This window comes from Anser brachyrhynchus (assembly GCF_964034855.1).
Source record: "Anser brachyrhynchus genome assembly, chromosome: 1".
Classification (NCBI taxonomy): Eukaryota; Metazoa; Chordata; class Aves; order Anseriformes; family Anatidae; genus Anser; species Anser brachyrhynchus.
In genome coordinates, this window is record NC_137694.1 from 128,804,026 (window position 1) to 128,829,007 (window position 24,982).

Sequence of the window (24,982 nt, forward strand, 5' to 3'; positions counted from 1 at the left end):
CATTTAGAAGAAAAGCTGTTTGCCACTGTAGTTTGACAACAGATAAACAATAAATAGAAATGCCATTTAATGGCTCAAAATTATAAACAGGGAGCTCCTTAGACCTCTTGTCCTTTTGCAGAATCTGAGCAAGTGTGCCTATATGTTGTCATGTTCTGGATTTAATGTGTAACATTCTGCAATGGGACACACTAATCCACAAGATACAGCACCAGAAGACACATTCAGGTTAAAACTGAGAGGAAAGATGAAAAGGGAGAGTAATACAGCAAAAAGTGTTGCAAGTAACCTACTCAAAAAGCAAATTTCCCTGATGCTGTCAATGAGTCAGGAAGCTAGATTTTTATTTTTACATGAGTAACCTTTGCACTGGCAATGCTGTAAACCTATTTCGGTTTTTCTCTTGACACAGATGGCTAATCGCAGGGAAAAACCTAAAATCAAAAAGACCTGAGGGAGAAAAATAATGTTAGTTTAGGTTACTAGATGAGCAAAGAGAAACAGACAAGCAGAAAAAGCTAAAGGAGAATTAATGGCAGAAGAAATGCACGCCATTCAGAAAAGCCTGCTGTTTCACTGAGAGCCTTGTCAGAGCCTTGGGGATTCCTGGTATTCAGCAATGATGCAATCTGTATATGTAAGTAAACTTTGTTTCCTCACTAATCACACACCCCATTAAAAAAAATAGCTAGGGAAAAAAAACCCTAGCAACAAATTAGATTGAGGTAAGTAGTGATTTTCTGTGGCCCTTTATTGGCAGAAATCCTTTTCTCTTTCAAAGGAGTGGCTACTCTTTCACCAAACCAGAGTTTCTGGAAATGATAGTTCAATGCCGCAGGAGCTGACAGCTCAGTGGAAAATTATAAGAGGACTAAGGACAGTCAGAAATGGCTCACAGAGTGTCACTGTTCCTGCTCCAACCTGCCACTCTGCGTTTAGATTTGTATCGTCCTTAACACAAAAATAAAACCGCCAAAAACTTTTCCAAGTGGTGCTCTTCATTGCTACAAACTTTACAAAGATGTCTTTTCAACTATCCAGTCACTCCTTCTCTCACACAGTTAGGCTTAAAAATGCATTTTCTGTCTATGAAGATAGAATATACAAGCCGTTTGCAACAGCATGGAGTTGAATGGTGTTTCTCAGCCTCTTTTAACCTAAGAAATCTTGTGGCTCATCTTGTACTACAGCAACTCATTGTATTGTTGGAGTTATTGCTTCATAACACATTAAAAATAGAGAAAACTCTAAGTGTTATTTCTTTGCTTTGAATTCCCCTCACTGTTTCATAGAGAAATGCACATTTATTTTAAGAAAATAAAGCAATTCCAGTAATTTCATGGACCACATGTCCCAAGGAGCATCAATGGACCAGCAGATGGGAAGCACTGGTGGAGCAAAGCGTGAGCTATCTCTAAACCAACAGGCCACCTTGATGGAAGCACTATTCCCCCAATAGCATGGAGTTTCTTTATGATCACATCAAGATTGCTTCTGCTACTCTGTCTTCAGTCCAGCTAGCTTGGCTGTCTCCGCAGTGCAGGCACACTGAAGAGACAATTAGCAGTGCTTCTTCCCACTAACACCAGTGGGACACACATGGTCCTAAAGTCAGATCAGGTAAAGATCAGGGCACAAAACCTCCTTAGCATGTTAGCCTAAAGGAAAATATCATGCTTGAGTCGGAACTGCTACCTGTAAAAAGCAGCCATAATTTAGAAACTGTCTCTGCCCTTCATCTTCAACACCACACACACACGTCTACGTATTGAGAGGAAACTTTCCTCATCACTACACTTGCTCAGCCTGGCTGCAATAACTCTGAATGAGTTTACAAGTAACAGTTTGTCATTTCTGCTAACACGCATGCTCAGTTCAGATGAAATACCCTCTTTAACCAAGTCCTACCCACAGCTCTATTTCATCAGTTAATGTGAAAACTAAACATATTTGTCACTGCCTTTACTTATTCCTGCATAAAATCAAGATAAAGAATGAAAGGCCATTGTAAATTAAGATACAGCAACCTTTGTTAAAGTTTGCTCTACAATGCAATATGTAAAAACTTTGGATCAATTCTGGATGGAGGGAACCTAGTTAGTTCACATTTTTGTCTCTCACATAGACAAAATGAGTCTTTCCCCTGAGGAATTTTCCAGCATGGAAGAGAGATATCAGGGATTAGTTTCATATTTGCAGGTTAAATGGTAGAAATGGCTGCAGAAAAACTACTCAGCTGGAAGTCTGACCAGAACTTGTTCAGGCTAGGTTTAAAGTAGGAAACACTTGACAGTTTTCTCTCCAAACAACACTAGAAAGAAATTTTGGTCCTTTCTCCAGCTAGTTTTTGAATTAAAAAAATCTGCACTAACTGCATCTGCAATAACCCGAGTTTAAAAATCTGTCATTATTTGAGAACTATGTGATAATGTAAAACTACTAGAATATTTAGGTATTGAGTTACATAAAATCTGTAAGTGGACTGTTTATTTTAGAATTAGGTTTAGGATCTCAATATTATCCTACATGATACAATGGAACTTTACATCATGTTAGTCTTTAGGATGTCACTCAAACCAATTTCTAGTACATACATTGGTTCACAGGCCTGCCAGTAAGCACTGAGATTGCCTTCTGGACAGAAAAGTTAGAAAGAATAAGACCAAGACCAGGATGTATTATTGTATACGAATCTTTTCATTTCAGGTAATTGCTTACATTTTAAAAACAAGTTAGAAACTGGATTATTCATCAAAGCAATAGAGATGGCCTTCTATTTCTAAATCTAGGGATCTCTCCTCTGACAAAAGTGACTTACATGGTAGTCTTAGACCCTTTTTCTTGAAATTACAGGAATGATTGAACTGTAATGGTGGAAGGACTGCACGTCTGCTGTTGCTTACATGAGCTAAGAGTCCTTGCTCCTGGCTGCGTTGTACTTGTAGTGGGATTTGTCAATCTATTCTATCAACACTATTTTTACCCTAAAAAAATGTTCTTAAGACAGCAAGCTAGAAAGATTTCTCAGTCTGCTTTTTAGGGCACTCACTATGGAAAGGAGGATGTCAGAGTCCATTCCTTATTCAATGAATGTTTATTTATGCAGACAAGGTGGGAAATTTTCAGGAAAAAAAGAATGAGTTTGGTCTTTGTGCGCTTCTCACAAGCACGCACCACTCATCATTTGCTTTTAACAGAAGGCCTCTTCTACTGCAAACCTACTGCAAACCATGCTCAGCCATGTCCCAGATATGTTCTGCTGAAATCTACCTATTCACTGTGAATTTTTTTGAAGCAATTTAGGTAAAATTGTGGAGCAAGAGATGCTGGACTATTAAACTGAGCTTCAAATTGGGTATAAATTACTAATTAATTGCTACCAATAGTCATGTACACTGTTATGCTTTTACAGCCCTGCTCTAAGGGCAGTATCAACATGTGAAACATTTTTTGGAAGCTGCAAGATTTGCCTCACTCCAAACCTGGTAAACTGTCTCAGGCTGTTGGGGAGGGTGGGGAAGAAGTAGCATCTGACAAGATAACCCAGTAGGGTTGCAAGGAGTACAAATAATTGGGCTACACACATAATGTTCTCACAAATCCTGATTAATCAAAGAAAGAAAATCTAAGATAGGCAAGACAGACAGAAATAACCACCAGAGGCTTGTGATCATAACAACAGTCATTAAACAGCATTGAATTTCAGATATATTGTTAATGTAACATTTTCCACATTTTGGCTTGCTCACGAAGCTCTGCATAAGACAGTGTTAGTTGGGGCTGGTGTACCACGTTACAGAGGGAAACAGTAGTCACAGGGCACCCATCACAGTCATCTCCATGGAAGATACAAAATCACATCTGTTCTTCCAAACTAGAAATAAGTCTGACAACACTTTAAGATGTTGCACAGGTGAAACCAAGTTCTAGTTTGTGTTGCTAACATCTTTCTTGATACACTGGTCTGTGCAGATTCCTAATTACAGGCATGGCAAGACACAGAGCTCCATTTTGTGCAAAGAGCTGTTTTCCAGGCACTACATTTTGCTCAGTGATGCTCTGTTTCCCCCATGTTGGAACAGAATCCTGTCATACATCAGGCAAAATTGTTGCATGGAACACAATATTTCTGTTTCCTCCCAATGCATCATGTTAAGAGTGATAAATATATCCATCTGTCTGACCCTAAACATGTTTTCTTAAACACTTGGACTTAATCTCTCACTTGAGATGCATGGGTGTTAATGCCAAAAGGATTCTTCATGGCGACAGGGTTCTAGCAGCTCTTAATGTTCTCCTTTTCACCGTCTGAGCTAAATTAGAAGGAAAACGAATGGGACTAATGTTGGTCATTCTACATGGAAGGATGGCAGACGAACTGAAGTTCATTTTGCCCACAGATCACGCTGTCTACAGGTGATTAAACATTTGCTAGATCACAGCTCATGCTTATTAAACTATGTAGCTAGTGGACCATAAAACCAAGAAAATGCTTACGCTTGTTCCCATATGCCCACAGAGATATGTCTCTGGTGATGAAGAGGGGTCACAATGCAGCCTATTCCCGGTGCTCTGAAATCACCTGTAAAATTCCTTTCTGCAAGGTGGTTCACTATGACAGGCTAGGCAGTAAAGCTGTGAGCGAGAGATAGGCCTTGTAGCCTGCATTTCTTCCTTGACAAAAGGATGCAGCTTGTAGCCGTGGCAAGAGGTCCTTCTACAGTAGGAGGAGGGATTTTCCACCACAGTGAAGAATCATTGCAAAGTATCAGGTGCTGCCTTCTCTGTCATAGCCACCTTCCCCCTTCCCCACTCCATTGTTCTTTCAGCTCTCTCCAGCCACTTAAAATCCCTATCACTAACATGCAGCAGCTAGATGAGGCTCCTAGGAAGAAAAAGTGAGGCTATGACTCTAAGCAGATGGAAAAGAAGGTGAAGGGCAGGGAAGAAAATTACCTTCAGCTAGTAATAAAGGCTGTGGAAAGGCAGGGGAGAAGAGTGAGGCAAAACTGAACTGGTGATGGGGGTGTATCCTCATCACTCAAGTCTCTCACTGCAGTTCTGGAAGCAAACATATAAAATCTGTTAAAGCCAGCAATGTTAAATAGCAAATGTAACATTTTGGCAGTCAGTTTCACCACCACTCGCAAACACAAAGAATGTGATAAGAAACAGAGTAAATGAGCAGTTGACATGTGCATGTGGGATCTTTAGCCCCTGAATTCTCCTACATGAACTGCTCCCAGAGCCTCAGGGTCAGGAAGCTCAATTTCTTCAGTTCATCCTGATCCAGAAAGATCCACCAAGAAACTCAGCACAACTGTCCAGAATTCCTCTCTAAATTCAGCAGAAGTTCATTGAACTGGCATTGCTCTGAAACACATTCTTTTTTTGCAAAGGAATCATTTTTATTCTTGACCCAACTTCTCCATCTTTAGTAATTTTCCAGTATGGTACTGTCTGTTCTCAGATAAACAGCAGGAGTAGCAAGCAATCATCTTTCTCTGAGAAACACATGTTGCATTTCATGCTCACTTCTATTCTCCTCCACATACTTGAAGATATTTTCCTATCAAGAATTGCTTTAAAACTGCAAAAACACAGACGGTAGGTCCTGAAGCCACCTGAATGACCTTTTCCATTGTGTTAGCTCAAATAAACTAGGGCAAATCAGCAGCGAATCACCTGTGCATTTTTGACTTCTCTAATTATGGATCAGCTGGATATCTGGCTTTCTATATTCTAACTTCAGCATTAAGACTTTCTCTATATGAGAAGTATTTTTTGTTCTTGGGAGTTTTCCTAACAACTTCTATTTTAAACATTATTAAAGCTTAAGGCAATGCAATTATCATTTAATAATTATGGTTAGTACTAACAGCACATCTGTTTGGTTTGAAACTGTTGGCTCTGCTTCAGAAAGGCTAGACATCCATTTTATAAACAACTTTGATACCACTTAAAACATCAGATGAATAAAAAAGAAGCCATAAGGTTGCACGATCACAGTTTAGAAATCTTCCACCTCAGTCTTCAAGGCTACCAAGAAGAATGTATGAAACATGAACCAAGAATGCAGGGTGTAAAACACTTCAAAAATAAGAAAATTAGGCAATATTTCTCATTTACAATTGCTTTGATTTTCTGATTCATCAGACAGATTAATGAAGGGGAAGTTTCCCACTTTATCGATTTTCCTCCTGTGAAGGCAATAAGGACTTTTGTTTTAAAGGCATTGGCAAAGCAGTTTAGGAATCCTCTGGGTTTTTGATGCCAGATCCTCCCCTGACATAAAGAGGAACTAATGGCTGCAATCACCTTGCCTGCAGCAGCAGCAATGTTTTTAAAGCACAAGTCTCTGGATTTTTTAAGGATCAGTGAGATTCTATTTGCAAGGAAGCAACTTATTAACAAGGATGGGGGCCTCAGGAGCGGATTGATCTTTCCCATAACTGAAACCTTCTTTGCAGTACATTTCATTTCAAATTCATATTAGGAAAAACAATTACTGACACTCACATGCTAGAATTGATTAATTTCCTGTCCCCTCTGGCTAAAAGCTTACGTCACAAAAGATTGCACAGCAGCACACCACTAGCAAGTTAAAATAGTATTTATTTATTTTGTCTCTGGAAGACACAATTTATACACAATTTCAGTAAATACTGCATCTGTTTTCTTTTTTTGCCTCCTGTTCAAAAACCAGTGAGTCAAACACTCTTCCTACTCCTCCTGTATAATGGGATCTTTCCTGGGATCTAGGCTTTCTGGAACACTTTAAGTCTTCAGACTCCTGAGGCTATCTAAAGGACAGAACACTTGCTCGGACCCTACAGAAGAACTCTCTGGCCTCAGATCATCTACCTAAAGGGCGAGAGCTCAATTGCCCAGATTCCTTTTATATTCAGTGAGAGAGGCACCTCCAAAAAGTAGTTCAGACAAACTTCATCAAACCCATGTATTTCCTATCATTCATTACAAAAGAAACCAAAGGAGTCTATAGCTATGTTCTGTACTTCTAACATAGTCTATGTTATTAGGCAAAGGTCTGCTTTCCAATTTCTAGGGGTTACTTATATGACTTTGCTGCTTCATGGGGGGAATAGCGCTGACCATGCGCTGGCTCAATCCAATTCTCCATCACATACTTTATTTTCAATGGAAAGAAACCCAGCCAAAAGGTGGGGAAGAGTGGGGCACCATGCTACATTCCAAGAGGTGCCCAACACAACCCTCAGGGAGCACTTGCCTATTTAACAGAAAAGTGTAGAAAAGTGTCAGGGGCCATCTGTGCAACAGACTCACTTTCACCCAACTCCTTTTTTTTTTTTTTTTTTTTTTTTTTACCTGTCATGGCATAACACATTCCTGTTACAAATATTTTGCTCCTGTACTAGAAAAGAGAGTTTGGGCTGGCTTTACTCACCTGCTTGAAGGTACAAGCACTGCAGGTTTCAGAAAGGGCAGAAGACAGCATCGGGCCTACATCCTGAAGCTTGATTTCAACAAAAAGCACAAAGCATGAATGGCATCTCATGTTGTCACAGCCAGGACAGCAGCTCCTGGGAAGAATCTCAACTTCTATCCCAGAGAGCTCTTTGAGGTGTAGCTACTATAAAAAGGTCAATGCAATATTAACTAACAGCCTCTCCCTCTTCAGATTCTGTAGACAATGCTAAATGGTACTCTGGCAGTATTTGTATTGGGCTGTTTAGGTTAATGTTAGTCTAGGTATGTCTTCATTTTTGTCTAAATACAAAAGACAACAATGTACACAACTTCTATGCAGCCTTTGTTTTCTTTTTTTGCTTATAGAGAAAGGAAAACTAGCTTTTTCCTTGAAGCAGACTGTGCTTTAACTCTGCTCCAGGCTTAAGCAAACAAACCAGGGCATTACTGAACCTGCTCATTATGACAGCCAAGATGCTCTTAAGAAAAGTGGCTCCTTACAACTTTGTACTGAGTAGGAAAAATGCCCTGGAAATGGTTAAAGGTCATGTTAGCTTCAGATAGGCAGAGCTTTAGGAACACTATTTTCATCAAGCACGGAATCCTTTCCAAGATACTCTGAGGACAGTTCTGAAAAACAATTTTCAAGACAACATACTTAAGTTTAAATTGAGCTCAATTAAACTAAATGGGACTTATATAGATAATGATCCACACACACTATTCAAGGGACTCCAAAGCTAATTTCTAGACTGTTCCCATAAGGAAAAAAAATAAAGTATACACACAGCTACTAAGAAGCAGGTTTGCAAATAACACAGAGGGGAAAAAAAAAACAAAGGCACTTGTCAGAAATTTTTTTCAAACTCAGAAAAATTAAGTAAATGACAAAACAGTTCCTCAGTTAACAGAACCAAGCCAGGACAAAAGAAAAGGCTATACAGGCTGTGCAATTAGCCAGGGTCAGAGTTATGAAAATGGCCCTGCATCTTATCTGAGATTTGTAGCAAACATCAGGTTTTAGGAATCTTTTTACCTTTCTATTCTCCAGATGTTTTAAAGTTTTGTTCTCTTCTGATACTAGATTTTTAATGGAATTGGAAAGCTGTGTAATTTATAAAGTCCATAGTGGGCAAAAGCACAACCATAACTCTTGATTTTTAAATACAGCCACATAAAACACTTCTCAAAGGATAAAGCCCAAATTATATATCAAGTCAGTCAATCAATATACTGCAGCAGAACCTGCATAATTACTTTTTCCTGTGCTGTAATAGGGCCACATCATGCTTTATAGCCATCATTAATTATTAAAATAGTTTCCTGCACCAGCAGGCACCTATACATAGCACCTGCTATCAGTCTTCTCAGGTCAGTCTTTTCTACTGCCTTGTGTCTGTCTAGTGCCTATCCATCTAGGTCCACCAGCATTCCCTTGGGATTGCAGTCAACCTAAGCAATGTTTCTGGGCTGACTGTTCAATCTATCTCTAAAGTCCCTGAGTCTTTTGTAATCAAAAACAACCTGTCTACATTTGATGATAAGGAAATACTAGGGAGTTTCAGCCATGTTTATGAATGAATACCATTCTGCCTTCTTCCAGTTATGCAAGGTTAAGCTGCTGACACGGAAGTTTTAATACAACAAAATGATGAGATGCACACAATTTATCAGAAGTGGGACCAAACTCAAACCAGTTTGTAGTAGTGGGTGCTCCACAAACAGGTATTTGCAAACATGCTAGCTGGTCATTGCGAATACTGTTGAATGTCCTGAGGCTCTTGAGTTCTTAACACCTAAGACATACAAAAAACAAAGTGGAAAACTGTCCCAAGATGAGCAGTCCTTCCTTTTTAGAACTCACAAAATATCAATTCACATTCCAAATGACAGTAAAAGTATTTTGGGGTGTATTTTTTTTTAATTTTTAAAATACAAATTCACCTCTTTTGCTCTTGTAATTGATATAAATTATTTATCTTTATGTTTGACTTTTCCTTTCAAATGTCTTCTCTTTTCAGCTGCAACCTGATCTTCTCTTTTCTATAATGAGAGAAACAGCCTCCATTTTAACTTCTGTTTGTTTCTCATCTCTAGCTGGCTGCTTCTTATTAGAATCACAAAATGCTTTGTGGAAGGGACCTTAAGACCATGTAATTCCAACCTCCCTGCCATTGGCAGGGACACCTTCCACTAGACCAGGTTTCTCAAAGCCCCATCCAGCCCAGCCTTGTACACTTCCCTTAAATACTTATATCACCTCCCTCTACCTGCTGCTCACAATTCCTTTGATGCTGCCCAGGATATGGTTGGCTTTTTGGACTGGAAGTACACCTTGCTGGATCATGTTCATTTTTTCATCCACCAACACCCTGAAGTCCTTTGCTTCACGGCAGCCCTCTATGCACTCATTCCCCTGCCTTTATATGTTCTTAGGTTTGCCCCTGCTCAGGTGCAGGACTTTGCACTTGGCCTTGTTGAACTTCATGAAGTTCACACAGGCCAATCTCTCAAGACTGTCCAGGCCCCTCTGGATGGCATCCCTTCCCTCCAGCATGTCAACCACACCACATAGCTTGGTGTCATCCACTCATTCATATTAACTCTACTTCTTCATTTTAAGTTGGTAATGATTCTTCATAACAGTAAGTGCAAGAGGCAATCTGCAGCATTTTTGGTATCGTTAGTAAACAGCATCTAGGTACTGACTTGTATGCCGAAGTTTTAGACACACAACTGCATTAAGCATCTGAATCTGTACTTAACGATTTTCTTAGTACTTACTGCTACCTATCCATAAATGCTAAACTCATGTGAGGTAGAATTTCTGAAGATCTTCCAAAACAACACCAACAACACCTAAAAAAAAAAACTTTTAGTTTTTTTCATTATTTTTCCAATGTATTATTTCATGTGATTATTGTTGGGGGCATCTGTCCCCATTAGATCCTAACTCTCCTCTGCAGCTGCACAGCTCGTTCCAGGTAAAGAAAGAGGACAAGCAGGTTATCCTGGGAAGCTATGAATTAGGGAAGGAATGACTTCTTTGGTAGGTGATATCCCTTGAAGAGAGTCATTTAGTATCTAAACCTTCATCACTTGTCCCTATCCCTTCCTGACTCAACAGTTTTTTATCCCAAAGGAAGAATTTCTGAAAAAGTAATAAGCTAGAGAAAACAGGGCTCATTTTAGAATTATGGTTTTATTAGCCAACAATGCTACTCCGCAGTTATCACTTCCACAATTCCCCACTGGGGTGAAACATAACAACCACTTTACCTAGCAACAGTACACAGTACATAAGGACAAAGAGAGAAGAACAACTGCAAGAGGAATTGAAGTACGTGGTAAATAATTATCTCATTGATATTTGGCCACCATACAGGTCTTAGCTCTTCCATCTCATGCAAAGCTTCACAAAGACTTTCAGCATCCTAATAAGCCTTTACTTAGGTTTTATACCATCTGAATGATGACTGCCACAATGCTTAGGATGAACCCACTACTCCACTCACAGCTGCCAGGTTTACTTATGTCTCCTGACATAAAGCAGTTAAGACTGATTCTGCTCTTGCTTGCATCATGTCTCGTGTATAGGGTTTCACAGCTGTGCAAAACTAAGTGCAGAACACCTATGCATATTGGTCATCATGCTTTGGTCACCTGCTTTGTACCTAGACTTTGTGGCTGCTAGGTTTCCACTTACATTACAACAACTTCAGCAATTCTAAACTCCCCTAAGCCCCAGTAAATGCGCTGGCTGCCTGAAATAGTTATGGAAAAGACATCCTAAATATTACCCCTTTTCTCTGGGTATGCTAATGGCCTATATATAGCCAGGTAGATTATAGAGAATATTGAAAAAGGTGAACAACTTGTTTAATGATTTAAGTAACAGCATAAGATCAACCACAACCTGCAGTGAAGCACAGGGTATCAAATGCTTTCATGTGCTGTTTTATAAGAAAACTTATCTTTAGACTTTCTTGTTGCCTAATGAGCAGTCAGAAAATTAAAATCCTGTTTACCATAATATTCAGAGCTTTATTTTTTTAAAACCTAATTATCATGTTATTTATCCTGATGATACTGATCAGTTTAGGCTTTCCAAAAATACTATCAAGTTTCTTTAAAAAAAAAAAAGTAAAAAAGTACATTAAAAACTCCATGGGATATATTTTTAAAATAATTTCTAGTCCCTGTTCAGGAAAAGTAATCATCTGAAATTTTGGTCTAGGTCTGAATATTTCAAAAACTCAGTGTGTGAATATTTCAAAAGCTTGGAACAGTCAGAGTCTACAAAATTAAGGGCTGTAATGTAAAACTGATCAGACCAAATCCCATGACACTGCAGTCATAGACAGGAAGCATTCATAGGACCAAACCTTTACAAAAACTGTAAAGCCTCCAGGTTACAATCTCCAGATCACAGTGACAAAACTCCTTAAGTAAATGAGTTTGATATGTGGCAAAGATACTGTATGTTTGCATTAACTTCTTTGAGTTGTCCTTAATTTGCTTTGAATAACGAACTCAGTGTGTTATGGGCCAGTGAAAGAAAGTGTTATTTTATACAGAGACTTGTGCTAGGTAAGTTTCTTCCATTCTAAAACATGGTACAGTATACAAAATATTCCCCATACTGAAAACATGAAAACTTCTCATGCATGGCGACTTATTTTCATACACAAGCATCTTGGGACACTAATTTCTGTTTCCAACCAGCAGCTGCTACTGTCTCAGCATGCAAAGGGATAAGGAAATGGCTGGCTTTTTCCTCTGTAAACTTTCCAGTTATATTATCACAGAGTAATGCAACCCTTTTTCTAGGTCTCAGATTCTGCTTCCTCGCTGGGTGCCACATTCTCTCTGCACAGAACAATTCAACCGTGTGTATGAAACAAAAGGACACCAGAGTTAAATTATTCCAAACAAAATATTGGCTGCAATTCAGCAGGGAAAATGAGATTCCCAGAAATGCTCCTATTTGTGCTCCGTCATTCCTGAGTGAGTGGGGTATTGATGACAAAAAGTTAGAACTTTTGACTTCTTTGGCTACGGAAACTCTGCAGTACTGTAGGTGCCCAAAGATAATCTATGAATGGACTCTGTAATTTGGTGCATACTGCGCACAGTTAAGGGAAACAGTACACTGCCAAAAATAATAACAATTTCTTCTTTTGCAAAAGGAAGTTTTCTGACAAAACCTGTTAAATTCTTCCAACCACTCCCAGAGAATTAGAAGGTAAAACACTGGTGTAGAGTGATCACAAAGCCCAAAATAGTAACTTCAGGTATATTAATCTTACCTAGTAGGCCACATTCCCATAGTACCCCTAAGTACCTCACAATCTTGAGTGTACTGATCACTGAGAAAAGAAGAAGAATGAGTAACCCTTACGCACATGCATGGGCAATTTTAACCCAGCAAAGTAAGATCATTTTTTTCTTAAACTAATTATAATTTTTTTAATTTCTTGAGTTTTTGGTTTCCCCACTTGAGATATCCAAAAATAATCCAGTTTTGATGGAGTGGCAAGCACCATCATCTTGAAAGCTGGTATACCCCAAATTGGCTCATGACAAGAGAAATGTCTGGCATAAGTGCAAGTGTCCAAAATAAGACAAGTCTGTGAGAAAGCAAGTCTCCAATAGCTCAGGCTGAACATCTAATAACCACCAGATTCTCACTGTCCTTCACTTTGCTCCGTCACTTCCTTGAAATGGCTACACTACCTGGAACTGAACAAGATACTTCAATTTACGAACAAGATACTTCAATTTTTAATTTACAATGTACGTAGAGAAAAATCATTTTGGGACATTGTTTTCCTGGTCTTTCTTCTCTCTCTTCCTTTCAATCATTTTTACTACAGTTTTACTGGCATAAGTCAAATTAAGGTCTCAGTGAAATTACAGATGATTGCCTAACATTTTCTCTGTGCATAATCCTTATAAATTCGAAATATGCCAATGCACAATAGCATAACAGGAATTTATAAATAAATAAAATTACTCAGTGAAAGGGCATCACCTGTTCTCTTTATTATAAAATGCCATCATCTGTATGTTCTAAGTCCCATGTTTAAGAGAATTTCTTCAAATGTTTAAAGGCCATATAATTATTTACATTACACAGTCACTACACTGTCTTCTTCTATCTTGATTTTTTTAATAAGATTTTAAAGAAAAAAACAATCTTTCTTCAGTCAGCATCATTCTTCTCTCTAAGATATTGAAGTTAGCTATGTTTTTTCTTCTCTTATCAAATTAGAGAATTTACCTTACCTAAAACAACTGTCTAGAGTGCACTATCACCTAGACTATGACTCAAGGAACTTAAAATTTCTAAAAGATATTTAAAAGACATCCAATATTCACGTGTTTCCCATGAATGCCCTTGAATGGAATTTCCATAGACTGACAACGCTAAACATCATTCTGACCTAAAATCAGAACTGCTTAAGTACAGGAAAATGTCAGTTTGTCATAATTTGAGTTAAAGTTAAAATATAGAATCATAGAATATCCCGAGTTGGAAGGGACCCATAAGGATCATCAAGTCCAACTCCTGGCACCGCACAGGTCTACCCAAAATTTTAGACCATGTGACTAAGTGCACAGTCCAATCTCTTCTTGAATTCAGACAGGCTTGGTGCAGTGACTACTTCCCTGGGGAGCCTGTTCCAGTGTGTGACCACCCTCTCAGTGAAGAACCTCTTCCTGATGTCCAGCCTAAACCTCCCCTGCCTCAGCTTGACACCATTCCTGCGGGTCCTATCACTGGTGATTAAGGAGAATAGATCAGCACCTGCCTCTCCACTCCCCCTCGTAAGGAAGCTGTAGACTGCAATGAGGTCTCCCCTCAGCCTTCTCTCTTCCAGGCTGAACAGGCCAAGTGACTTCAGCCGCTCCTCATATGTTTTCCGTATCTTCTATATATGTATATATAATTTGCCTGACTTCTGGTGTAACTAATGAATGATGATGTTTTGAAATAATTCAATCATTTTCTTCATCTTTTTCATGGTTTTCTTTTGGGTGAAAAATCACATAGACAGTACCCTGTGAAGCTCTAACCATTGCCATCTAAACTCTGATTGCATGGTTCAAAGTATGGTTTGACAGAGTTCAGCTAACAGTACCAGAAACTACATTAATTTTATAAAGATATCTTGCTTTGGCTTAGCTAATATCTTTGCCATATATTTCCTTCTATGGGTGTTACTAGGGTAGCAACGCAGCAATCTGTGCTAGAAATCTCCACTCTCTAAAACCTACTTCCAATATATTTCTCAAAGGTCACAGCTTACTGGTGTGAAATTCTTATCTCCTTTTATCTGGCTGCCACAAGTAACTGTGCTGTATAATTTCAATTGTAAATTAATCAAGTTCCATCTTAAGACAGGGCAAGTAATTCCTACCCTTAGCACCAGTGGCACATGTTCCTCTGCTCTTTTTAAAAGGACCTTTCAAAGCAAAGGGTTCGTAAGTGTACAGATATAACCCATGATACTGGACTAAGATACATGTTGCATACCCAGGGAGGATGCATCTGGATTATGCAGGAAACAGATGAAAAGATACACAGCTGGTTTCAGAGATAACATTCAAAACATCTGGTGTCCTGTTAAGGTTTTCCCTTTTTTTTTTTTTCAGTACCATAGTAGAGGAAATCTACCTCATTCTCCTTGTTCTCCACTTCCCTGGACATTAGGTCTTATCTGGATTTAGTAGCAGAACTCCAAGGAAGGGACTATTTGCATCAGCCTTGCTTCTCAAAGAAGGCATCTTGGAAGAAAGATTATTGAATTGGTGTTTGATGTGCCAGGTATCAGAGGTATGGGCTTAAACCTGGAGAGAAAGGACAACATTCTTCCTTCCCTGGCATTTTCTACATCTCCAGCTATATAACTGCACTCCCATTAACAATTTAATTGAATCAACCTAGTTCATCTCCCATGAGTAGCTTTCCCAGGAGATAAATCTGTTGATGAAAAAAATAAATAAATAAATTAACACATTCAAAGAGATATTGTGCTGTTACGTAACATCAGGACACACAGTAGAAAGTTTCTGGAAAAAAAAAAAAGGAAAGAAAAAGAAAAAAAAAAACAGTTTATAAGGCAGATTGTTATGGGATTTCAATAAAAGGTATGCTTCCAACTCATAGATAATGCCAGGCATTTTGAAAGTAGATTGTGATGGCTGATGTCCATTTGGAAAAATATTTCTTTTTAACAGAAATAACCTCATCACACAGAACACAAACAAAACAAACATTTAAAAAAGGATAAATCACCCTGTCTTCAACAGACTGTCAAAGGCCGCACATCATACCCGTGATTCTCCTTACTTCAAAACTCAGGTCAATAGAAGGTTTATTCAGTTCCTCTGAATGAAGGCTTTGATCTCATTAGATAAAATGTTCTCTTTGTAAAGCTACAAGGTATCTGAAAGATAGTCTTCTCATTTTTGCAATGGAAATAGCCTCACTTGCTTCTTTATCCCGTATTGTTAACAGGAAATATACACTTGACTAAATCACTTAAGGTGTCATAAGGTGAAGCTGACTATGTTGAAGTGCTTCTACAAAACTCAGACCATTTTTATTTAAATATATCTTATATTTAATAATAGAAATATGTTAAGAATAAAACTGTGCTTCTCTAAATCACGGCATTTAAACTCTGACAATAAAAACTAATTGTAGAAAGTATGTCTTTCAAAGACGGATTTTTGATGTTGAAAATATTCCTTGAAATTCATGAAATATAAATATAAAAAATGGTAGAAATTACTTATCAAATTTTTCTAACACTTTAATCTGAAAATACACAGTTATGTCACTCAGGTAAATTTTGGTACCAATTTACAAATATAAATCTAAAAGTAAACTATACTGGAATTGAGTGAAATACAATTATGTTTGAAAACAAACATCAGATTAATATACTTGATTAGAATTTCATTATGTAACATGAAGAAGACAACAAATCCAGCACCAGTAAATAGAGAAAGTTAGAACAATATTAACTCTGGCCATTAAACTCTATGACTTGACATCCGATTGGAAGATCACTGTCACCATTTCAGCCAGTATAAACCCTCCTGATTTTCTTACTTTAGAAAAGACAATTTCAGCTTCATTTTCAAAACTTTATTTAAAAGGTCATAGACTATTTGGACCCTAGTGGAGGACAGTTCAGAACTCAGGATATTAAACAAGCGTCATTACAGCAGAAGCATTATTTTTAGAAAAATGCTTGCCGTTAAGTCATACTCTCTCCATTCCCTTCTCTAGCCTTCTATTGCATATTCATGTCGTTTTTAGGACTTCATCAGCTCATGGCAAACAAAATTTTGTTATCTGAAGTTACTTCAGGACACTGTTCTGCCAGTCCCAAATGCTCAGCTGCAGGGATCTGAGGAGGAACTGGGCACATTTGTCATTCAAGCATCTGAGTACATTCTCTGTATTCCACAGCGTACATATTTCATTTGCATTCCCCAACATAAATATCAAGTCAGATCTATCAAAAATCAGAGCAAGTACCCAGCTAATGCTTAGGAAAAAAAAAAAAATACATAAAAAAAAGAAAGATTCTAGTAGAGCATAAGAACACAAACAAGATATACCCTAGGCTTTGTGCTAGATGAGAGGCTCGTGAAACCAAGGGTCACCATTAAGCAAGACTTCCAGTGACCTACACTGGTATAAGTACCACTGTCAACTCAGCAATATGAAGACCACTGAGAGTCACAAATGGAAGAATACAGGTCAGTTCACGTAGGCCTTTGAATATGTAGCGTTTTATATCTTAAAGATGAAAAACATGGATCAAATCAGTCCTATGGTCATGGCACCTTATACCCTCTGTCCCATGGGAAAAAAAAAAAAAAAAAAAAACATTGTACACCCTGTTTGCAAAGAATGTAAAAAGTATGGTGTAGCTGCTCTCACAGATTCTAACTTAAGCCTACAACCCTTCCTCTCCCCTTGACTGCTATACAGTGTGGAAGGACAGCTGCGAGTCCCTTCTGGGGCAAACAGGCTGTGGTTATATTAACATTTTAATGCAAGGCAGTGCTGAGCTGTTAAAACAAAAGGTGTCACTCCCACATCTAGTGGGCTGATGCAAATTTCAAAGTAGCTTGGTGTATGCAGCCTAGGTACCTGGTAGAGGAAATTAAGCCAGACGATTTGTTCCATGTCCATTTCATGAGCAATTTCCTCTTAGGACATACAAGCCTATAAGCGTGTCACCACAAAATCCTCAAGCATTTACTGAGGCCACATGCTTTAACAGAAAGTTCACAAAATACCAAGAGCTAAGTTCTGAAACAAACTGACATGTTAGTCTTGATATATAAACAGCCAATGCCATCTGTACCCCTGTATTTCCTGTGAGCCACAAATGAATAGTTCTTGCTGACTTACGCATTCCTTTACCCTACCTTTCTCCTGCCTTGATAGCCTTTGCCTTTCTCACACGCTGTACTTTTTTCCAATCCTATTTTAAACCCCTTATTTCTTCAAACAACTCTTTTAACCCCCTTCCTTTACCACTGCTGTCTTTCCTGATGCAGAACCAACCTTTTCCCACAAGACCCAGTGTAGTTCTGCAGGGGTGTAGAGGAAATCACACCGCCCACCCGCCTGGACCACAAGAGGCCCAAGAGCTCCTGTGGCAGCAGCTAAAGCCAGTGAAATAACAGAAGGCTGCTGCCTCATGGTTACCACCAGGGATGAGAGGTCTTATCAGTGCACCTCGGATTCCAGAAGAGGAGGGTCATCTTCCTGAAAACCCATGACAACTGAGCCCTAGGGCAGCCCATGTCCTCCTAGTACAGAGGTCTTGAAGAGATATCTGTCCACATCTACTTGAAAGTTCAGACTCTATACTGTGAGCCTTGCAGAAGACATTGGTTTTGAGGAACCTGTGACCTTGAACAGGCCTTATCTTCTCTACTGGGCCTTGAACTTAGGGCTTGAGAAGCCCTTATGTTAGCAATATGATCTGTAACTTGTAATAACTTTGAGAAAAGCAAACTGTATGGCGATCAAGGGATGGAATGTTTTGATCCTGGCTAGGAGATCACCATGCACCAAGGAGTTAGTGATCCATATAACTGTAGGCACAAGCCTGTGCTGTGTTGAACTATGCTGCAGGGAGTGTGGGCTTCAGGCTGTGTTGTGGAGCACAGATCCCTTGGCAGCAGGACAAACTCAACCTGCTCATTGTAACAGAGGAGCCTGACAGCAGCTCCCACTGGGTGCCAGCTATTACACAACCTGTTATCTAAAAGTACAGCAAGTTCTCATACAAACATCCTTTATGTTGCTTTCTTGCAAGCAAATTATAGAATAGCTTGACTGAAAAGGAGGAACCTCTTTCCACAGACAGTATCTGCGTAGCCTACTATGGGAAAATCCATCCAGGGTCTCTGATGCTGCACAAATGCAGGGTTCCCAGCATCTGAAGGGGCATAAGATTTACTCACTATATATATTCACAGCCATTTGTGGTTAGCCCTTTCTTACTGAGATCCAGAAAGAACCCCACACCGTCTCTCTCCCTTTCTTTCACCAGCACCACCTGCCCTCCCTGGTGCAGACCAGACCCCATGTCCCAGGTTCCCCATGTGGATTCTGGAGAAGAGGACAGTCTTTGCGCTCACTCTGAGGTCCTCATCCGTGAATTCTGCAGAAAACCTTGGAAGGGAACATCAGCATTAAAGAACACCTTTGTGCCTCACTGCCGAGGTGTAATGCATTACTCCGGGTTCACAGCCCAAGACAATACCACTCCCTTGTGCCCACACTCCCAGTCCCAGCCAGGCCCTGTCCTGCAAATGACGAGCATGACAAGTACAGACAGATTGAAGAGGAGGAGATTTCTATGTATTCAGAGTACCGGGTGGTAATGGCAAAGGTAGCAGTTACTTCTGCTAATAACATTCTTCTGTTCCTCTCCACATTCATGTGGGTATGAATAGTTGCACAGTCACCTGCCCTCAGCCACTTGTGCCACTGCATGCAGCACAAACCTTCTTCTGAGACCAACCATGGCCATACATCCCCTCTAGCTTGGACTGTTCTTCAGTCTGAACAGGCAGAGCACAGCCCAAAGCAGATTCACCACAGACACCTTTAACCTTTACATCGTGGGCAGGCCAGCAGAAAGCTTGACTGCTGAAAGTTTTGCAAGTAGGAAAGGAAAGGCAGTCTCTGGAACCCAATTCGGACCATGGGGCATGGCCATTATGAGCAGTGCTTAAGCTTTTAGCTGAAATGCAAGACAGATGGATGATTTTGCCTAAGAGCTGAAGTAGGAGCTGAGGTGGGAAGCTTTTGACTCTCAGAGGAGAGTGGAAGGACAAGGTGAGAGGCTCCCTTTCCTTTGTGTAAAGCCCAGTCAGCCAGCTCCACCTTGCTAACAAAGATCTGGTCGGTCACTACTCATATTTTACTGGCTCTGTGCTGAAAGCATCCTGAGGGACTGGATCTATAAATACTGGTTCTTCAGAAAGCATAATAGACCTTGTCAGAAGAGAGAATGTGGGGTGCTTGCTTTTCCTATAATGATTGGATTTTTTTGGTAATGTAATTCCAGTGTGAGAAATATCAGCAAATACAACTGTAAAAAAAGAGAAGGAACATTTTACCCACACATCATGTTTGCAAGGATGTAAAATAATGCTTCATGTATCTTCTGCCCTTCTTCTGAAGGGATTGACCTAATTCTCCACTGTTGTGGAGCAAGGCAAGGATATAAATGACCACAGAGATGACAATGACTTTGGCTCCCCTTGTTCTGTCCTGTTCTTCCCCAACATGAACCTTCAATTTGTACCTCTGAGTACTCAAGAGTGACCCACTGGTACTCTGCTGCTTTAGTTTCTAATCCCCCTTGCTCCCATTCTCTGCCTCAAACCATCCTGACAAGCCTGGATGGCAACCCCAAGTCTAAGAATCACAAAACCCATTATTTAAATCACCATGTGTGGATGGCGGTGTTAAGCTTCTATCTTAAAAGATTCCGCTTATAGTCAAGTTTATAGTTTTTCACAGTATCACTAAAAGCTTAGACACACACTTTCTACAATGTTAAACCTGAGGTTCTTATCTAACCATATAAATCTGAGAAGTGAGGAGCCCTGGAAAATATACCAAAATATTCCCAGGAAAATTGCAAGAGATGATAACATCAGACAGGTCCTGTTGTAAAAGGTGGCACAGGTATAGGATAGATGATGTGGGTAACTCTTAATTTAAAACCTTCACTTTTCCTGGCAGGAAATTCCTCATGCAGTGAACTTTTCTAGGGAAACTACACCTGTCTATGCAAAGTGAACAGAAGAAACTCTGAAACAAGTTGAGTGTCCCAACCCTTTAAACCTGGCCAATGTTCTCAGAAAGAACAGTCAGGTACTGCGTGCAATCCACCCATCAGAGATTGCTAGCTGTTAACTTCAGAGAAGTCAGTAAGTGGCATCAGATGGCAGACAACCTACACTTTCTGAAGAGCCTAAGAGAACTAAAGACCTATCTGCCCTCAAATTTTAGGAGGACTCTTTCCTCCAGAGCATACAGCCCCTTTGTAAAATGCCATGTGCAGAATTTGTCTCTTTAACACAGGTGCAAAATATTTTGAACCCATTTCTGAAAATTTGAGATGCTGAAAAAAGTCTTTAAACAGAAGCAGATCTACCAGAATTCACAGACTTGTTTGTGAGCAGCATTTAGCCTTCTGCATTTTCACCAAAGAGCTTATGTTATTCCTTCTACAGCCTGACATCTAGAAAACCCATGTTGCACATACCACAGTTGTTAAGGCTAAACTCGAACTGGTCACTTAGAAATGAGACCCTTTTTAGGCAACTTAAATATACTTGACAGAGTTTATTGTGTATGTGAATGGAACAGAACTGACATAACAATCAACATATTGGTGATACCAAACCACAGGAAGGAGGCTTGGGCAACTCCGGATGGTAACCGCATTGGCTACAGATAACGGAGTATAAAGCAAAGAGTGACCTCATCAAGACTGAGCCTTCTGAGTCAACAGCCAAGGTACTTTCTCCTCCATCTTGCAATTATATCAACAACCATAAAACATTATTTTTAATAGGGATTTCATCACCCCAGAGCTCAGTTGTAAATTAGTTTTAATTATTTCATTTCCAAGCTTTAAAGCTTTTCCTTCCATGAGCCTTTAGTGTCTTGCACTTAATTAAAAAAAAAAAACATACTGTGAACAATGTCTTAAGAATTTGTTGATTCATTAGAAAAATAACAATAATAATAAATTATTTCCTCTTCGAGATACAATTTCTGATAAATTAGGAATTTTTGAATTTTGTGCAACTGGTTTTCAAAGACATGGCAAAAATGTTTCCTTACTAGTATTAAGGTATTTGATAAGACCTATAAATATACACCAACCTGTAGCAATGCTTATAATAAGATGAGTAGATCAGTTATGCTTAAAGAAATATGCAGAAGTTGGTATGTTACCTTAGCTGTAGTCTGTCGTTTATTAGTATGCCTTTTTTTCTGTTTTTATACCAATTGACAATCTGAAGAAATCACAGAAAAAATGAGTATCTAGAACATTCTCAGTTTGATTAGCAAGTGCAGTTTTTAAAGCTTTACATAAACTTAGTCATCTTTAAATATGCACAATCCAAACCTTTCATTAAAAAAGTGCCTGAAGTAAGATGCATGGACGTACTTTGGTGCAGGCTGTACATTTTTAAGGAATAAGCAAGAAGATGATGAAATGGCCTAATAGGCTCTCTCCCATTTGGAGACAGAAGAAAGATAAAAAAATGCTTCTATGCCTTTTCTGCTGATTTCTTTAATTTACTATTCAGATAGGACTAACAAATGCAGTAGTCTTTGTCCTAGTTATGGCTTTGTCAACACACAAAAGTTCTGCCTTTATACAAGGCATTCTGGCCTTCAATTTAGTTTTCTTAGTAATAGACAATTTAGGTTAAAAGCAGCTTATGTGTGAATAATTATTGAAAGCCACTATGCAGCCAGTAGCTACTACTTTGAAGCTGTCTGGTGGGAATTTCTGGTAAATATGCCAGACATTAAACAATTCTTTATCCAATCGAAGTCTCTTTGTAAGTTTAATTCCTTATTAAAACCAGATGGCACAATCTTAATGCAGGTATACAAACAGGACCAAATATCTTGGTGCAAATCTGAGAAAAAAGCCCAGTAAATGACACATGAAGCTGTGGGAGACCTCAGCACAGAATTGCACTGCTGCGATAGCCCTCAGAGCTCTCCGTACACACAGCACCAAATCAAATACTTTAGCTCATATAACTCCCAGTCTCTGCCAACTCATTCTCCTCTACCAACATCATTACTGGTGTCTCAGATGGCCTTAGTACCAAGAAAGGCAGGCAGAATTGCCAGTCTACCTTTGGAAGCCACACAGGGTCTTCTGCATCTTTGCCTCCTTCAAGGCACATAAAATAAGACAAAAAGAGCCCCAAGAATGGGTCATGACTCTGCTTGCCTAGCTCTGTAGACAAAACAGAGTCTCTGTGCCCCTGGGGTCAAGAAATAACATGACTCCTGGAGGTGCCTGTTGATACCCTCTAGGCAAAGCAGCTCCTCTCCTTTTTTGTGCTCCTATCACATAATATAGCTCTGACCGTCCATAGGAAATTACCTCTATGGCACCTGGCTTTCAGATACTTTGACTTATTAGACCATCAGCTGCTCCATCTTATCAGCATCTTTTCCCAGTATAGAAAATTGGCTTTTGATCATCACCAAGGATGCCTGGCTATGAAGATGCTGTTAATGAGTTCTTACTGAGCAGTGACATCTATTATTTATTCTTAAAACTGATGTGGGCTCTACAGCAGGAACCTACCACAGCAGTCTATTCCTATTCATGCCTGATTCCTGGAAACACGAAAGAACATTCCCTGTGTTCTTCCTCTTTACTGTTTGGGGTGGCTTATTTTTTTGATTGGTTGGTTTTGTTTGGCTGGGTTTCCTGTTGTTGTTTTTCCTTCTTTTTTTCTTTACCATTTGTTTGCTTCAGGTTTGGCTATCTTTATTTTGTTTTCATTTAAAAATTGCTATTGATTCTGTTACAGTATGAACACTAATGGATTTGGTTTTGCAGCACGCTGCTTCTTGCAGACAAACTATGCACAGCAATAGTATAGTGGCACATTACACATACACATGAGTATATTTCTTTTGTTATATCTTTCTATCTGGCAGATATTCCTACAGGTATTTCTCTATGGACTGTGGATGGTAAGAGCTAAGGTTAACCACAAGAATAAAAAATGTCATTCTCTAGAGTGTTCCTGTGTCCTGGGTTGTCTAGGGCACAGGAATACATCTGAATGCCAGATATAAAGGATAACATCCAGGACTAGTCAATGATTCTTTGAAGGTGAATTTCTTCTCAACCAGTCTCTCTGTTCTTCAGGTCAGATGAAGAGAACTGCAGGTATGATATGCGTACCCTACTTCCTGATAAGTAGAATGAAGAAAAAGGAAATCATTACATTCAGCTCTACCTGGAGAAGTTCAAGAAAAATTCAACCAGTTAACAACCAAAAAAAAAGTAAATACAGAATGAAGTTATTTGGTTTTGTTGTTGTTGTTTGTTGTTGTTTTGTTTTTTTTTTTTCCAAAAAAAAACATAGTGGCCATTAAATCTCCAATAATCTCCCACCCCCATTCACACGCGCTCCAAGTTAAGGGTATTTTTTTTTCTCTACATGACATTTTAAGGACAGGCTGCCAAGCCCATCTGTCCCCTCATTTGCAGTAACTCTTGTTTGCATGAGCTTTCCACATGCTGTTCAATTTTCTGGTAGAGAACAGTTCGTTTTCTTTCTGCAGTGGGTTTCCTTTCTGAGAATATTCTGCTCTCCCACCACCTGGGGAGCTGCAACCTTCACGGAAACTTATGGGTAATCAGTATTTCTGAAAAATAACCCAAATGTACAACCAATACACTCAAACACTTAATAACTCACAAAGTCATATCTAGCATAATGCAAGTGGGCATCTTAAAACAGAAGCACCCAAAGTCAAAGTACTGTTTCGGCCTATGATTTTCCATGACATTATTACTGCATTTTTGTCAACTGCCTAATGAATTCCACCACCACATTTGCAAACAATACTTCCACTACACATGAACTGAAAACAAGGCCTTAATCCCTAAAAAGCTATGTAACAGATATGGCCACTCAAATAGTACCAATGGTACCACAACCACAAGAGGCTGAGACCTCAGACTTCCAAATAGTGCCTTGAGTTATGCTGCTGCACAATTCCTGTTTTAATAACTTTGTTTTTAAAATCCTCTGCTACAACAAAATTAAGATCTTTTAATTGCACCAAAAGGAAAAACAAAAACACAAACAAACAAAAAGAAAACTAATGTTACCACTCCACTATCAGAAGAGCTGCCCTATAGCTTTTTACGTAAACAACAGGAGCAAAAATTCACACTTTATCATATTAGAA

General features: G+C 39.1%; 1 long non-coding RNA gene across 1 annotated transcript in view; it reads right to left on the reverse strand.

Moving 5' to 3' along the window:
- The window catches only part of LOC308191840, a 46,876-nt gene that overhangs the window by 6,424 nt on the left and 15,470 nt on the right, over nucleotides 1–24,982 (reverse strand). The gene's annotated exons all lie outside the window — the stretch shown is intronic.